Below are 13309 nucleotides of genomic sequence, written 5' to 3' on the forward strand. Positions count from 1 at the left end.
TCAGAGAATTCTTTATCTGCCCCGAAATAGTTGTCTCCAAGTATCCACCAAAGACAGAAGCAACATTATCCAAGAAAGGGAAAACAAAAATAGTCTTTATATAAGCTAAAAGTAATAAAGGATGAGAGAAAGCCAAAGATCTTTCCAGAGGGAGAGAGAGACAGACAGACAGACAGACAGACAGACAGACAGAGACAGAGAAAGACAGAGAGAGAGAGAGGAAGACACCAGGTATCTGGGTATTCTGCAGCAGAGTCATAGTTTGAAGCTGTTTCCTGGGACACTATTCCTTTTCTTCCTGCAAGGAGGAAAGTGATTGATATGTATGTATATGTGCTAAAGAATTCAGAAATAGCTGTGGGCTGATGCCTGTAATCCCAGCCAGCTACTTGGGAGGCTGAGATGTGAAGAATGTGGTTCAAAGCCAGCCCAAGCAGAGAACTCTGTGTTATTCTACAAAAATTAAGAAGAGGAGTCATGGATCAAGTGGTAAAGCCCTACTAGCCTTGAGTGAAAAAAGCAAGAGAGAGTGAGAAGCCCTAAATTCAAGCCCTACTACTGTTTCTCCCTCCAAAAAAGAATCTAGGGATGGTTAATTCTCTAATTCTTAGCAGTAAAACAGCTCTGTGGCAAAACCAAAGGTGTGGAAAATTTCTGTGACCCCAAAGTGACAGAAAGTTTTTATGAAGGATGAGGATCTGCCTCTATGTAAAATGTAAGTAAATACCTTGGGTGATATGTAAGTATACATAAATGTATTAATTGAAATACGGTAAATTTAGGGGCAAATTCAATGTAATTCCTTAGAAAAGCAAAACCATAATTCAACAAAATAAACACCAGGAAATGAGTAATTGAAAGAGGTGGGATAGAGTCAAAGGCAGGGGGTAGGTAAGTAAAAAGAGGAAAGGTAGGAAAATGCAGTCAAATATTCAATGTATAAAATATGAAATTTAGGAAACATGAGGAAAGGTGTGAGTTGGGAGGGATAGATGAGAATGCTGAAAGGGATGATATTAATCAAGATCCATTGTACTCATACATTGCTTTGTTGAATGGCAACTCCTTTGTACTTAAAGATAAAATATTTTTTAATTAAAACACAGCCAGTGCTGGTGGCTCATGCCTGTAATCCTAGCTCCTCAGGAAGCTGAGATCTGAGGATCATGGTTCAAAGCCAACACAGGCAGGAAAGCCCATGAGACTCAGATCTCCAATAAATTACTCAAAAAAGCCCACAGTGGCACTGGAGTTCAAGTGGTAGGGTGCTAGCCTTGAGCAAAAGAAGCTCAGGGACAGCACCCAGGCCCAGCGTTCAAGCCCTAGGACCAGAAAAAAATAAAAATCTTCTAAACATTCAGGAAAGTATTACCCAAAAATTACTCCCAATGTTAGTGGTGCATAACAAGGTGAGAAAATTGTGACTAATTCCAGGAGATAAGGATAATTTATAAATATGAATGACACAAATTGAGTCTGAATGGAAGGCATGTGTTTTGGCAGTCAATAAAATATTAGAGCTTGTATTATAGAGAACTTTACTTGGCAAGAAAAACTGAAACAAAAGCCAGGAAATTTTCAACACGTTTAAATGATCTGATGTACACTGCTCAGAAGGTAGAAGAGAAAGGAAAATTACACAACTGAGGGGACCCAGCCTCTCATTTGTCCATGAAAAAGTGAAGGTAGAGATAGGTGTGTATGCTAACAAGAGAGGTAGAAGAGAAAATTTGATAAGAAAATCAGAGTCAAGGTGATTGCTAGAGAGAACTATCATATTTTTAAATTATTAAGACAGGCTTGTTTTCAGGAAAATAGTTATGAAAAGATCCTCAAAGCAGTTATCCTTTACAAGAATATTCAAGAAAGACCACAGCCCCTTCCCACTAATCCTGAACATTTGTTATCGTTGCTGCATGACAAAAATTTGCTCTGTAAGACATTATGGTTTTATAGCTCTATTCCCAACTCCTTCTGAAAGCAATTTTCTGTCTATACAGCTATTAACGCATCTCCTCTTTTTGAATACAGAAATGGAATGGCATACAGATGTAGAAGGTACTAGGACTGTGTAGGAACATGTGTGAGAGGAAGGCTAGCATCTCAGCCTGAAGTAGCCTATGAACCAGAGGGACACAAGTGATGTCAATGGCAAAAGACTTTTATTACTGACATCAGGATCATCCTGACAAACTGGTTAGAGCACCTTCGTCTTTTCTATCTCTCCTTTCTGGGAGCTGTCCCAGCTCCCAGCCTGCTGAGACTGAAACATACATTGGAATGGTGGTGTCACCATAAGAAACGCTAATACATTGATCACAAACATTTCAGCCAGCTTTCACTGTGATGGATGATAAAATAAAAACAACCATCTAGCAAGATAGCAATATATTTGAGAAGGGCGAAAAATTGCAACCTCGAGTGATTTTTGACTGCAGAAATAAACACTTCAAGCATAATACAGTTTTAATATGGTAATGCTGACAGATGAAGGAATGTTGGAGAACTCAAGATAATTAAGAATGCCATGTGAAATATTTCAGAATCTCCAGGCCATTTGCTCAATTGTATGCTTCAACTGTCCATTCAAAAACCCATCAAAGTTCATCTTCAGAAGACACAGGAAAAATGATATATACAGAAGGTTTGTGCAATACTCAAGTTTTTAGGTACATTTGTGAGGCAGAGTAATTAGGTGTTGCAAATTTGCTTTTTTGGGAACTGTAACAATATCTATTTGATTCTAAAGATCACATTGGCTGGTTTTAAATCGTATACAAGAAAGCAAATTTGCTATCCTACTTTGTGTGTGTGTGTGTCACTATTCGAGATCAAATTAAAGACCTTCCGTTCTTGCCTGGCATTTTTGCTCAAATCTAATAGTTTACCATGTGAGTCACGTTTCTGCTCCCAGCTTTTTGCTGGTTAAGTGGAGATGGTAGTCTCCTATTTGTCTGCCCAGGTTTGCTTTCAAGCAGAAGCTTCAAATCTCAACCTCCTGAGTAGCTTGTATCGTAGATGTAAGCCACTAGCACCCAGCTGTATTCCAAAATGCTTTGGCTATGGACTCAGAGGTTCCTGAAGACCAATGTTCTAGGGAGAGTCCACAGATTTTCTTCAATGTCTTTGTGTGACCTCCTGTCCTGATCAAAAGCCATCTCTGTATCATCTCCTCTTGAATCATGGCCAGAGGCACACACTACTTAATTCAACAAAGTACCGTAATGTCAGTAGAGGCCCTCTCCTGCAAACCTGCTATGGCTTTTTATTCAAGCATAAATTCTCCACAGTGTCCCCCTCGATATTGTCCTAAGAAAATCCTATCTCTCAGGAAAACCAATACAGCAGAGGCAGCCTTTACCACATTAGACACAATGAGCTATAACCTACAACCCCAATCAGACAATGCGGATGTCCGTCCTCAGCTGTAGCTTCTGAACTTCGGTATATTAATGATACAGCACCAAGTGTATTCCTACCTGAAGGCTTAACCTCAATGAAAAGAAGCTATCACAGGTTTTGAAGGAGCTGGCCCACAAGGACTATCGATATCTTCTGAAATAAAGCCTCTAGGGACGGCATAAAATTCAGTTTAACTGGTTTATAAGTAAATGTATCTTGCATTACATTTAAACACAAAGTTCGATTGTTTCAGAGTCCCTTTTCTCCCAGTAACAAACATAGAAGGCATAAAGTAGGCCAGGTACTTGGTTGAATATTTTCCAAGATTTTGTCATGCTACCCTCATGACAACACTGTATTGTAGATTTATTATTCATTGTTACTATTGTTGAGTTCAAGATGAACAAGAAGGTTTAATGTGCTCAGCAACTTTCCCTAGACTGAAAGAGAAGATGAATTGAATTCACCCAAAATGTTAACTTCTAAACTCAACCACTGTGAACCAATGTATATGTACACAAATGACCCCCTTAAGGACCACCTCAACTTACTTTATTATTTGCCTATTACGTTTGAATATGGGGTATCTCTTTAAGTGTTTATGTTAAAAGTTCAGGTGCCAACTGGATGTTTTTGAGATCTGATCAGGTCATCTTAGCAACTGATTAATCCATTGACAACTCATAGCTGAATGGTCTATTAGGAGGCACAACCTGGTTAGAAAGGGTAAGTTGTGGTAGCATGCCTTAGAAAAGCATGTCGTGTGTGTGTGTGTGTGTGTGTGTGTGTGTGTGTGTGTGTGTATGTGTGTTCTTGAGGCCTGGGCACGGTCCCTGAGCTTTTTTTTGTTCAAGGCTCATATTCTACCACCTGAGCCATAGCTCCACTTCCAGTTTTTTGGTTGTTAATTGGTGATAAGTATCTTACTGACTTTCCTGCTTGGACTAGGGTTAAATCACAATCCTTAGCTCTCAGTCACCAGAGGCCAGTTTTGAAGGGCGTATCTTATCCCTGCAGTCTTCTTCCATGTCTTCCTCAGCCTCCTAGCCATCAAAAAATGAGCTTTTTGCTCCAGTACACACTCCTTACCCTGATGTTCAGACTCTCAGAAATGAGAAGCCAAGTGATGAGGACTGAAGCTTCCAAAATCATGAGCAAAAATAGACCCTTCCTCCTGTAGGTATTTTGTATTTCCAGTAGTTTCTCTTGGATGTGCAGGATTATGCCCAGAATTTTCAGAGTTCAAAAGGGGAACCTGAGCCCAGTTCTGGTGTGTCCAAACCACATGCGATGTGCTTGAAAATATGAAGCTTGCCAGATGGTTTCTCACTCTCATTCAATGTTGGGCCCTCATCAACTCACTTAACAGGCATCTGTCTGCAAAATGAGATTATTACTCAATGTGCCCAAGCATTGAAAGGATTAGAGATAATGTATGCAAAATCCCCGACGTGGTGCCTGACACAGAGCCTGTATTCACCAAGTAGCTTTTCCTAACATCTCTTTCTGGACCTACATGTGAGAGAAGAGGTTACCATCACAAACCACTATGATACAATTAGTTCAGCATGATAGATGGCAGACTGTGATTTTAAGATTATGTTTAGATTTTAGAAATCTTTCAATACAGTCTCATAGAAGTCAAACTTGGAAAGAGTTATCCATGGATACATATATAGAACCAATTCTTCTAGCCCTCTCTGTTTTGGGGGAACTCTGACTTTAGCTCCTACATGAAGGCCATAATATTTATTTCTTGTATTTCTGAACTCAAATGTATTAACTAGCATCTTACTAAATTTTAATTTAAAAACACGAGACCTGCACATGTGTTAATGTTGTGAATGAAAAACATGGCACAACTCAAATGGTTGAGTGGGCCATAGGGGAGATGATTGTTTTCAAACAGCTGTAAGACAGTGGGGAGGAGGAAGTGAAATGAGTGTTTCTCTTCTTGCAAATTTGAGGTCGTTCTGGAACTGTAGTTCAAGGATAACAAACTCATAGCAGCACTAGTATTCCCAGATGCAGACCCACATTCTTTATTGGTAAAGGGACAGTGACAAGAGGAAAGTGGGTTTGGGGAAGGACTTTGATGAGGTCCAGCTGATGGGATTCCATACAATAGATCTGCAGGGAAGGGAAGTGTGGAGACCCCAAATCACACCTGCAGTTCATTTCCTGTGACCCTGGCAGAATGTTCCAGCATGCTTTAATGAAATCATGTTCATGCCAGAAGAATGTGTTGTAAGGCTGATGAAAATCTGATGGGCATTCTGCCTGAGAAGATTGGAAGGAAAACAAATGTTTTCCACTGTGATTGTCAAATGAACTAAGTTTTAAATTGGATTAAGGAAAAGGAACCCACTGAATCACAATTGGCCATTTGTAGCCTATTGCATTAAATCAATCATCTTTCAAGATAATTAGATTTTGTGGCAATAAAAAAATAGAGGTGACCCTTTTCCAGTTTATAAGCATAATTATTGGGTTCTCACCTGCTTGTGTGACCTCTGCCTCTCTCTAATCTTGTTACAATATGAGCACATTACCTGTCTGATGTAAAAAAAAATAGCAGTTATCATAGAAGATAGAAGATGGACACTATCCTTGTGTAGTACCAACATCTCTTTAATACGGATTTTGGTGTTTATTGAAATCTAAATCAAATCCCTTTTTTTCCTTCTATTTTCCTTAGCTTTGACTTTAGGAAGAATTGTGAAAGGACCCATTCTGTTCAGAGTTCTTCATTGTCATAATTTCATTTTCTGTGCTGTTTATTTCCGCAAGTGTTCAATGTAGACTTTCAGATTTATTTTTCACAGAGGAAACAAAACATAGTAACATTTGGTGTATGTCCTCAAAGTGTTTACAGTATTTTCTTCTTTGAAATTATTGCTCTTTTCCATTACCCATATTAGATATATTTTGCTCTCAACCTACCAATTTTTTTTATATTAAACTGTCCTTTAGTCACTAGAGGATAAAGGATAATGGTACATCATCACATCACACTCTAAGTGGCTATAGCTCATTAAATATTTATGTCATCTGATTGATAGCTAAGAGATGATCCTAAAGTGTGACACATTCAGTGGTATTTTTTATCTTATCCAAAGAAATGCATGAAATGGCAGAGGGTGAGAATAATCATTTGAGCAAAAGGCAACCACTTCTGTGTTCATAGCTATTGGTACAACTCCCAAGCCGTGTGCCATCCAGGGCACCTCTTCCCCAGCTTAATAAGTCTGGATGCTATGGTGCCCATATGTCTCTATTTTCAAGAACAGCCCTCAACTGAAAACTGTTAAGGGTGCAAAAGCCCAGCCTTTTAGCTCAAAGAGGGACAAATTCTGTTATTATTTATGCTTGCAAATTTCCTGTGGAGTCAGACCGAAGCCAACTACCTCTAAGATTCTATCCTTACTGAGCTTCACCTTCTCGTCACACTGGCTTCTGTTTTCTCTATGTCCTTCAAGACTCCCTAGATAAATTTCATGCAACAGAATCCTTTCGTCAGTTGTGCTTCTAGAACATATAACCTGGCACACACAAAAATAATGCAGCCCAAGCATACAGAACTGTATGCTCTTCTTGCTTATCAATTAATAAAAATAAAATACCCAGTCACTGGTGGCTCACTCCTGTAATCCTAGCTACTCAGGAGGCTGAAATTTGAGGATCACGGTTTGAAACCAATCCATGAGACTCCTCTCTCCCATTAACCACTCAAAACTGGAAGTGGCACTGTGGTTCAAGTGGCAGAACATTAGCCTTGAGCACAGAGTTTCAGGGACAGTACCCTGAGTTCATATGAAAAAAAACCATGCAGTCTTTGAATAAAATATAAGGTTATTTAATTGCTCAGACATTTATTATTTTGAAATTATTTACATAATTATAAAATACTTATTTGTTTACAAATAAAGAACTTTTCTTATATTAGCAAAATTTTAAAATTATCTGTATACTTTATCTGCATAAGAATACTGTATACTTTATCTGCATAAATTAGCCCAGACCTGTTTAACCAAAAAATTGAAGAACTAAATATTAATGATGATCAAAATAAACATTTGCAATACAGTGTGTCTATGTATGTATACTGCAGAAAGAATCTCAGTGAAAGCAGTTGTACATTCCTAAGGTGTATGGGGGATACAGAGAAAACAATAGAGGAAGCCAATCTGACTAAAGTATAATCACATGCACCTGTAAAATACCATAGTAAAACCCTCCATACAATATATATATATATATACATATATATATTAAATGATGAAAAAATGTCTGACAGGAAAGTTGGACAGCCTCTGTTTGGGGAATGGGCAATATCAGAAGAAGAGAGAGCCATCAGGGTGAATGAGGGTGAATATGGTCATACTGTATATGTATGAATAGTAAACACAACAATGAAACCTGTTGAAATTGTGTACAGGAGGGATGGGAATAGGAAGAGGAATGAGGGAATCTGTGCTTTATGGGATACTTTGTATGCATACATGAAAATATCACAATGTAAACCCTTGTACAAGTGAATGCTAATGAAATTGATTACAAAGTAAAATCGATAAGAAAAATAAATCTTTGCTCTTTGGATCATATGAAAGTTTGAGATGCTGAAACCGAAATATAGCCAATGCTTAGCCATGGCTGAGGTCTTCTGTCATGTTTCTTATCATCTTTAATGTGTAGTGTTTAAAAGTTAAGTATATTATTTCCATTGCCTTTCATAGTATTCCCAAGATACCAAAAAACACGAATTCTATATTGGGATATTAACCGCCCCTCCCCCCAAATTCTATCAACTCTAATTGCCCATTAGCACCATCAAGGGAATTTAAAAAAAAAAAAGAAAGTCCAAATCCCATGCCTAACTATTTAAACTCAAGCATAGGGGAGGAGAGAGCCTAGTAATCATGAGCAAATTATACAGAAATTATCAACACAGTAGGCAACTGTTACTTGGGTAATCACTTCTGGATATTTCTAATGTGTCGTCAGGTTGAGAAATACCAGATTAAGGAGTGTGACCAAGTCTCTCCAGCTGCTGATTCCCACAGCCACATCTGAGCCAGGCTTCTCAGTCCATGAAACATTCTTCTGCTCCACCAAAAGATCTAAAGTTTAACGGTGTTCCAAGGACAAAAATATGAAATTGGGACTGGGCTCTCCAGGAAGGTGAATATTCAAGCATCTGTGGCTTTGAATGAGTTTTCAGAACAGTTAACCAGTTAGCAACACACAACTGAAATTTCTTTTTCAAGCAAACATGGATTTCTATGTGACAAACTGCTCCACAAACCAAAGGAAAACAAAGTCTGGCGGTTCTCTGCATAACACTTGAGTTTATTTGCCTAACATATATCCTAACAACGCATCCATAAGAATAGCATTAAATTCTCCAGAGAGATAGTTGACATCGTTGTTTTTTTAATAATATGCTCATATTAATTGCACTTTACTGGGACATTTTCCTGAATCATTTTGTATCCCACATGAGCCACCAAATGTGAAGATGATGCTTTAATGTTAGATGTGGGAATGAGTGTGGTCTCTAAGCCACAAAAATGTTCATGTTGTGGATTTCCCAACCAAGGTTAGTGAAAGAATTTAACAAGAGCAGTAAGAGGGTGTAAGAGGTTGGTTAATATGCTACTCAACGGGAGCACTCTGCAGTTGAGTATCCAAGGAAAACTGTGGTTGGGTCAGGGTTTTATGGGATGAACTTGGGTTTTCCTAGTTGGTTGTCTTGTTTTATCACGGGACTTACTCATTGGTTGCTGCTTCCTTTTCTGATTGATTGTCTCCTTTTACCACGGAACTTGCTGATTGGTTGTTTCCTGGATACTACTTGAATTTGGATGCAAGAGAATATTTCTCACCCTTAGCCACTACTCCTCCTTCCAGCATCTCTCCCAGCTCAGCCCGTGCTCCCTCATCCTGCTGGGCTACTGATATTGTGGCCCTGTTGTGCTTCCTTAAAATGAGGAGAGGAGGTTTCCCTCGATGAATGTTGATTAATGAGAATGAGAGAGTGTGACTTTGAACTCCAAAGGCCTTGCTTGTGAAACCCTGAATTTTAACATCCTATTTGCCTCCTCCACTGCTAGTTTCTGTCTAGAGCAAATACAGCATTTATCTTGTCCCTAAATGTACAGAATGCTGAGCCCCAACCAATACGACTATTCTCCCATGTTCAAGGTCAGGGTTACTTAAATATTTTGCTGTTGCAGATACCTTAGAAATGTGGCAAATCCTGTGGACATATTTTCAGATCCTTTAAGGTCATAGGATTATACAAGAAACCACTCTATTAAAAAATAGTTGTACAACATGGCTCTCACAATGAAAAGTTCCCCACAAAATATAACCATGGTTTCCATCGCATTGGCAATAATACAATCTAGACATTCTTTCTTAGGGTTATGATGCTCTAAACTTATGTGAACTACTGTATATTACCTCCAAGGAAGAAAGAAATCCCCATTGGATCAAATATTTACCATTTCCCTTTTCAAGTTTGGGTACCATTTCCCCTATTATGCCAGAGAATTCTGTCCCCACCATTGGGGATCATGTAACTTAGGATGAAGCCAGCTATAGATGATGTATGATAAAAGCAGGACAGGGTTATGCTGTGATTTGCATCCCAATAGAATGAGCAAATTAGAGGCTTGTTTCCTACATGCTGGCTACATGATTGAATCTTAAGAGAAAGCGTAGGGTGACTCTTAAATAGCATTCCATTTAACACAGAACTTAGCATTTCATGTTTCCTTCCCCCTAGGATATGAATATTATTGTTTCAATGACTTGCATCACTATCACAGACATAATTCAGCTATCTTAGGCAGAAAAAAACATTGGCTGTAGACTTAGACTGTGAGGTCCCCCAAGATTTAGATATTTATGTGAACTCATAGGTTTATATAAAACAGTGCATTTTTCTATTTTATTATGCATTTTGCTTGTAAATTTTCCCCAACTATTCTTGGAAACCATGAAGCAGATTACTTCAAACATTTTGGAAAATAATGATAAGAAAAAAAGGATTTTCATTATATATACTATACGTAATGCATATACATAATATTGCTATATTACATATAGTAATGTGTAGTATATAATACATAATTATGTAATTATATAATATATTGTTATATAATATCTTCATTTCTATGCTAGTAATAGATATTACTCATTATTAATAAAATAACAAATATCGATTATTAAGGTAGAAAGTATGATTTCTTCCTCTAACTGGAGTTCACAGAGCAAGTAACAGTCACCTACTGTGTTGATAATTTCTGTATAGTTTGCTTAATTATTTATCAAAACACCTATTGAGAAATGCTTTTTGCTAGGGTCTAAAATGTTCACCATCCTCTAGAAAAGAAAGTTTAATCTGTAAAACCCTTAAGAAAGCATCTCTCTGTATTATTTGTCTTTGTAGTAACTGCCTGGAAGTTTTCCCCAGGAAATGATAGGTCAAAATTGCCAGAATAATGCCATTAACATCCACCTTAGACTAAATACTATAAAAGTAATATCTTATGTAATGAAACCACAGGATTGTACAATAATCATTTCTTGCTTACAGTGCTTTGGGGAATACCTTTATTCACATGCACAAATTTTAGGCCGTTAAAAAAAATAAAATAACCATTTTACCTGTGTTAATAAAAATTAGACTTACCTTCAATGGAGTATTTCTATTACAATTTCTTCCACTTTGTAATTTCTCTGCTGGGAACCATACCAAATTTACTACCCATAATTTGACTTGACATTGGAATAAGTTTGAAATGCTGTAACAAAGACAATACAACTGCCACAGTTTATTTTTTTTTTCAAATTTTTATTATCAAACTGATGCAACTGCCACAATTTAAATGAGAAAGTTGTTTAGGTTTTTTCAATGAGTCCCTCCAATCCAGGAATGAAGCAACTCCGTGTGCAAACTCCATGAGCTATCCTTAACCCAGGCAGGAGAACTGCCCTGAAAGAGGCACTCTGATTCCTACTTACAGTTCATTGGTAAACACATAGTCACGTGCTGGCTGTGATCTTGCTAAGATGTTAATGATCCAGACAAGGAAAAAAAAAAAAAAAAAATTAAGGAGGCAACTATCCATTTGCCACCAGCCAAACCTGCATTTCTGCCTACATTTTCTGTTTTCAATTTACAGAAAGGTGCCAAAGTAGCCTTTATAAAATACACGTGGTGCCCTGCTCATTATAAGTTAGATTGAAGCTTTGGAGAATTTTGTTTTTCGGGAGTGGGGGGGTGGCGGAGATTTACCTAGCAATGATTTGAAAGCCGTATACCTTCAGTAGGAACTTTTCAGTGTTTGGATTTTGATCTTTGTCCAGGGTAAAGATAAGTGGTACAATACTTCCTGGTGGTGCTTGTTAGTCGCAGAGAGCCATAGCTCCCAGCTAGCCCCATCATCTCATGGTAGAGATCCACACTGCAGAGTGTCTGAGGTCTCAAAACTCTGATGTTTTGTAGCTTATATAGTAAATGCATTTTCACCTTCAACTTTTTTTATTGTCAAAGTGATGTACAGAGGGGTTACGTAAGGCAGTGAATAAAAATCTTAAACTTTTTACATTCTCCTTCATTTTTCTCCCACCCTTCCCCTCTCCCCAAATGTTTCTGTGCTATCTCCTCCCCTCCCTTTCTGTCTCCCCCCTCCACCCCCAGCCCTGGGGCTTGAATTCAGGGCCTGAGCACTGTCCCTGGCTTCTTTTTGCTCAAGGCTAGCACTCTACCACTTGAGCTACAGTGCTACTTCTGGCTTTTTCTGTATATGTGGAGCTGAGGAATCAAACCCAGGGCTTCATGCATGCTAGACAAGCACTGTACCACTAAGCCACATTCCAAACCTCTCAATGGGTTTATAGGGCATAATTTATCAGAAGGTCCAGGAGCATCTGTGTCTTATGGCTCATTCTGCCAATAAGTTGTCATCATTTTTCTTCTTTATTGGGCTTAATTTTAGTGAGAATTGTATGTAAATAATGTCTTAAATGTTTAAACTTTGGGGAAAAAAAGTCTTCTGCTATGACAAAGTATAGGGAGATGCATGCTGCTTTTATTTGTTTGTTGATTTATTCATTTGATATCAATTAGTGGTACAAGGGGGGTTCATTTTAACAAGGCCATTGTTTAGATGCAACGCTTCTTGATTATAATCACCCCTCTAACAATCTTTCTTCTCCCCCTTTGCAAACCCATCTCAAGTTTCCAGGTTTTGTTTTTAAACACATAGAGAAAGTATGTTAACTATGTTTACCATCCTTCTTCCCTATTTGTCTGCCTCCCTCCTACTAATGCCTATAAAACAGACAAGATAGGTCTCAGCTCCCTAATGCTCTTTTCATGGTTAAAAATCCTTTTAGGATTTTCACCGCACCATATATATATATACCCTGTACATATCCCCACTCAATCCAGCATGTGCTCTTGGTTTCGTTCTAGCTGACATATTTGATAACTATATAGAGCCACATGTGTAGTGTGTTTTAAATTATAAAAATATACTAACTGCCACCATTCAGGAATTGTTTGTATTCTAGAGTTTGGCTCACATTTTCCACATATATTACTGTAAAGCAAGCATAATTCATGCAGCTCTGTGTGTCATTACATTTAAGTACAAATTCTTAAGTGGTACAATAGGGATGTAAAATCAGATCTATCAGGCTCTAAAGCATTTTCTATTTATCATCTCACTTAATCCTCTTAACAGTTCTTTAAAAGTATGTAGTTGGTCTTTGCCTCATTTGACAGAACATAAAAGCAAAGATCAAAAAGTGTAACTGATTTGCTGAAGAAATACAATTAGTAAGTAATGGACTGACACTGGTTGATTCTAAAACTCTATGCTCTTTGGATATA

At 37.9% G+C, this 13309-nt stretch overlaps 1 non-coding gene across 1 annotated transcript; it reads left to right on the forward strand.

Moving 5' to 3' along the window:
• Positions 1 to 5860: 5860 nt before the first annotated feature.
• On the forward strand, positions 5861 to 5964 carry LOC125365097. Its single transcript, XR_007213647.1, has one exon. It is a non-coding gene; the product is annotated as a small nucleolar RNA U13 (small nucleolar RNA).
• Positions 5965 to 13309: the final 7345 nt, after the last annotated feature.

The sequence above is a fragment of the Perognathus longimembris genome, chromosome 16 (genome assembly GCF_023159225.1).
Source record: "Perognathus longimembris pacificus isolate PPM17 chromosome 16, ASM2315922v1, whole genome shotgun sequence".
Lineage (NCBI taxonomy): Eukaryota > Metazoa > Chordata > Mammalia > Rodentia > Heteromyidae > Perognathus > Perognathus longimembris.